Below are 5,456 nucleotides of genomic sequence, written 5' to 3' on the forward strand. Positions count from 1 at the left end.
ATGAAATAATAACTAGGATAGAATACAAGGACAATTTTCAAAAAGTAAAGACAATACAAAGTGGAGAATGTAAAAACATACATATAAGTTGGGAATAAAAATGTAATTTTGTATCTACTTAAATAGTATTTCTAAAGATGTAAGATGTGCAAGTTGCTCTTAGTGCAGTATTGTGATGTATGTGAGTCTTATCTAACACTCAGTGATGAAGCGTTGATATAAAATAACATAATTTTATGTTCTATCTTTTCTTTTTTTTCTATACTGTGCAGCGGCAGCAGCGCAAACTGTGAATCACGACTAGATGAAATAAAAAAGGTACGACTCCCCGGTATGTGATGTCCTGATTGGATGACTGGCTGACAGACAAACTCCTCGCTATGGCAACATGTAACATGTAACAACGACTGCTGATGGAGCCTCGTTAGTCGGACCAGAACGCCACAATGGCTATGTCAGTTCCACGAGTAATTTGATTTTCTATTTCTTTATTTGACAGGGACAATGCACAGCTTCTGAGCACGACCGGAGTTATAAAACTCATCTTCATCTGAAGTCCCTGGGCAGGAAACGGAGAGTAAAGGAAAACCGTACACTGGTGTGTAGAAAATGTCCAATATCAGTTGGTCAGATCGGTCGGGCTCTACCATACATCCACCACGGCCTCCTCCTTAGATGGACTTTGATTAAAAAAATTATTTGTGAGTCATCCAAGAAACACATTAAAAAAGGTTTCCCTCAACACATAATTATTAAAGTGCAGTTTAGGTGTCTGGGAATGTAATTTTAGGGAGACGAGGCTGTATTTAAAAGACAACATGAGGACAAATTGTTGGAAGCTCCACGGCTGTAAATTCATTATCTGCTGTATTTAATGCTATTTTCTAACCAGGGGATAATGAGTCTTAATGACCGCTGCAATCGTTATGTCATCTGATAACTGAGATTCATAATCTCTCTGTGTTTCATCACAACAAAGAGCCAGTCTCAATCAAGAGGATTTATTCTGCAGTCCTTTTTTGAGTTCCAGCAAATGGAAAATTACCTCTGTGAGTTTCCTGTCCCCTTTCATAAGATTAGTTTTTGCAAATGGGCTTTAATCTCATATTCAATAGGAAATGGTCCGGTCTATTTTGAGGTCGCCGCAGCTACAACACCGGAGGGAAATAAGTCCTTCACACAGGTTAGTGTGTGCAGTCTGGGCCTGACACAGCGGTTCCTCAACCGCTGGACGCAATTATGATAAATGCACTCCACAATGTGTGTGTGTGTGTGTGTGTGTGAGTATGTGAGAGAGTGTGTTGACTGTGGTTCAGCAGTATGGTGAAATTATATTCTGACATAACAAAGCCAGCTGATGAAAAAAGCCCAGATAGAACTACAAAAACTGTAAGCAGTGTGGGGGAGAGGCAGAGGAAGTCTCTGAGGTCAGGCCAGTTTTTTTTAAATTAAGGTCTGACTGATGTAATGATATGATATGATCCAGTCTGATATCATCAAAGGGCCAAGGTGCCGTTAGAGTTTTTTGCTCCGTTGGCAGTATGTTGGCTACCAGACTGTCCAACGCTTTGGTCCAAATCAAGACACTTTATCTGGACACCCACGGCCATTTTGACATAAAATGTGAAGATTCAGCAGCTCAAGAGGGTTTTGGTAACCCCACTGAACCTGCATGGAGACCATTTTACCTTTGAGCAACACCTTGGACTGTGGTTTCTTGTAATGCTGTGTCATTTTCCCAGTGCATAAATTCCTCCGGATCTTTCCTCCAGCGCCACCCTTCACATGTGAAAAATCCCATTGTCACAGGGTGTATTCCAGCCACGTTTTTGCCGTGCCATACACGTCTTTAATCATTCTGTCTACAGCTGTCAGATGTGTGATGGCCGACATTGTATGCGTGTAACTGAAGCCCAAAGCGCGTTTTTTCTCTCCAAGTCTTCTTTCTTTGAACTTAATGGTGTATTTACACTCCACGACCATGTAATGTGCAGTGACCAATGTCAAAAATGCCACTGAGTGCAGAGCTGCTGAATACGTCTAGTGCATGTGGACGAAACAAGCACCACCCTAGCATCCTTTGGAGAAAAAGTGAGTTGTCTTACAGGATAAAAGTACAACTTTGTGCCCCAAATAAAAAATAAATCTGCCTGATTTGCCATGAAATGTTAAGTTGCTTTCACAATTTATTTGCCACTTGTGCATAAGTTGTTCACAACATGTAAAAAAAGTATTATTCATTTCCCCATGTTTTCAAAAACAGGAAAGGGAAAGCACACAGCTGGTGTGACGCCTTCGAGCTAGTTCAGCTGCCCTGCTGTGCACACACCTGACCTGCCTCACTCTCCGTTTAATTTACCAAACACACCCCCTTAATTTAGCGGTCTATTTAAGCATACATTGCAGTTCCAGTTGCCAATGCTGGTGCCCTGCACCTGTATCGCTGCCTGCTTTCAGCCCCACCACCACCCTAGCATCCACCTGCAGGCTCCAACCAGGGGGGAGCTATTTTAATATCACTCCCCAGTAACAGTAAGGGAGTGGTCTGACTGAACTTATAAAAGGACAACAGTTTGTGCAACCAGTCTTCTTAAGGATTTCTACAAATTTAAACAGACTATAGTCAAATTATAAATCATAAAATCAGCCTAAAATGATTCTCATCCAGACTTTACATACCCATGCCCCCACGATATGTTTCCTGCTGCAAGAACACAGGGTTCAATGCATTTTACATTAAACAAGATATAAAATATATTTCTGGAATAAAATATCGTTCCCTTCACACAATAATTGTTTATAAAACCCAATAATCCAGTTATAAATTCTGAATATGGGTGCAAAATATTTCCAAAGTGTCAGTGCTCGTAATAAAGACACACACACACACACACACACACACACACACACACACACACACACACACACACACACACACACACATACACACACCAGCTGTTAGATCTGACTCTGAACCTCTGGCCTGCCCTCTGCTCTGACACACATTTTCTCTTTGATGAAGCAACCTGCTGCATTATACATAACACAGAAAATGGAAAATAAGCTACAGGGCCCCTGCTGCACTGGAGGGGAGTGAAGGAGCAGGAACAGGAGCTAACGGATTGATCTGCTCCCACCCAAGTGAAGACGATAATCTTATAAATGGTATACAGCATAGATGTAATTTACCAATAATCAAAAAGTTTATAAATGGATCTCAAACCCCCCAGCTTTGAACCCTAAGTTACACCCTTGGTATACAATAAGGAAAGTGTTAAAAAAAAAGGTGGAGGGCGATGCAAGTAAATCCAAGAATGCTGAAAGATGTGAAGGAGCAGGACGGATGGAGGGAAGAAGTTCCCATTTTAATTTTTCCACAATCCATACATACAGTATATATTTATATGTTCATGTAAAAGTACTTTATTGTCAACATACCATTCATGTTACGAAATTCAGTCTTTGCATTTAACCCGTCCCTCATTTACAGCGCCCGGGGACCAACTCCAGATGTGAGCCAGTTGATCAAGGACACTGACTGGAAAACCTAGTACATGTTTCTTGATGGTGGGGGAAACCGGAGCACCCGGAGGAAACCCACGCAGACATGGGGAGAACACGCCACCTCCACACTGAAAGGACCGGGATTCAAACCCAGAACCTTCATGCTGTGGGGCCACAGTGCTAACCATTGGGCCCCCATGCTGCCATGCTGCGTGAAGATCTTTTATGATTTGAAAGTTTTCTGTGAATTCAAATTATTGTTGAACCCTGCGCTCTCCTCTGGCTGTCAATGTTTGGGCGTCTTGATGTCTCATTAAATTATTGTCCTATTTGTTTTCATGGTTTTAGACAGCTCTCGGGCTGTTTTAAGGTGCTATGCAGGCAGTAGTGGAAGACGTACTCAGATGCTTTACTTTAATAAAAGTACAATAATTGCCACTGTTCATCACACCACCAACCGGCCCCGTCAGACACCACCCACCAAGAGCCTGGCTGTGTTCCAGGTTTCTCCCAAAAGGAAGTTTTTCCTCGCCCCTGTCACACTAAATGCTTGCTCTCAGGGGAATAACTGGAATTGGGTCTTTGTAAAGTATAAAGTGTGGTCTAGACCTACTCTATCTGTAAAGTACCTCGACATAATTCTTGTTGCGAATTGATACTATAAATAAAATTAAATGAATACCACATTGTAAAAATACTCCTGCCAGTAAAAGTCCTGCAAGTATGTAAGAAAATGGTCAAAGTACTCAATGCAGAAAAATCCTCAAATTTTTAAATCTGGAAAACAGTTCTGTCAATCAACTAAGTGTTTCGTCGTCTGATCATTTTACCTGGACTTGTTGATACAAAAAGTTGTAAACTACAAGTGTTTTGTGTGCAAAAATCAAAATTTGTAAAGTAACTAGTAACTAAAGCTGTCAAATAAATGTAGGAGAGTAAAAAGTACAACATTTCTTTCTGAAATGTAGCGGAGTAGAAGTAGAAAGTGGCATGAAAGGAAAAGATCTAAGTGAAGTACCCTCAAATTTTGTACTTAAGTACAGTACCGGACTAAATGTACTTAGTTACACTAAAAAACTGTCACTCAAACTGCAGGAGCATCAGCCAAAAACATTATTTACGTATGTGAAAGAGAAAGCTTTTGAAAATCATTAAAAAAAGGTGCAAAACTTGAATTTCTCTGTATTGGATTCCAGGTGAAAAAACGACTGGATATGCTGTTAATTTGACATAAGTTGGCAAGAAACCTCAAAGGAATAGTGTTGAGAGATATGGAGTGCTTTTACCAAAGGTTGGTTTTGATACCTGCAGTTGCAGTTCTGACAATAGACAGCTCAAATATTCAGTAAATACAATAATCCAGAAACCAGCCTCTCAAAACCACATACGGATTTTCTTTGATGTTTTGTCTACTGGAGGCAAAATTTGATCCTGAACAAGTGAACGAGGTGGGGGGGGGGTTATTTTTGGCCTCTCTCGCTGCCGGTCGTGGCAGAGCGGCTTCAGTTACAGCGAAAGGTTGAAGACAACTGAAGGGGACAGAAGACCAGTCCAACAGCCACAGGACGAGGTGCGGAGTGGGGGAGTCATCTTTAATAGGGATAGACTGATTATCGGCCCTGGGCGATCATCAGGGCATTTTTTTTCAATTTGCAGATTATCTATATCCACGTTTTATTTTGTCTGATGACCGATTCATTCATTAAAAAGTTGTCTACTTTGGCTCTGCTACAGCTCTGTGTCCGTCCCGCTACTTTACTTTGACTCATCACTGAGTCTGACTTAATGTCCCGCCCACAACACTATCTGAATATCTTTTACTGGAGATTATGTTGAAAGTTTCTCATTTTTAAAGGTCCCATGGCCTTAAAATTTCACTGTATGAGGTTTTTTTTGCATTAATATGTCTGTTCCTCCAGCCTGCCTATGGTCCCCCAGTGGCTAGAAATGGT

General features: G+C 41.1%; 1 protein-coding gene across 1 annotated transcript in view; it reads right to left on the bottom strand.

The window, feature by feature from the left end:
• clvs2 (clavesin 2) overlaps window positions 1-5,456 on the bottom strand; it is a 38,894-nt gene that overhangs the window by 10,520 nt on the left and 22,918 nt on the right. The window lies entirely within an intron of this gene.

The sequence above is a fragment of the Etheostoma spectabile genome, chromosome 18 (assembly GCF_008692095.1).
Source record: "Etheostoma spectabile isolate EspeVRDwgs_2016 chromosome 18, UIUC_Espe_1.0, whole genome shotgun sequence".
NCBI lineage: Eukaryota > Metazoa > Chordata > Actinopteri > Perciformes > Percidae > Etheostoma > Etheostoma spectabile.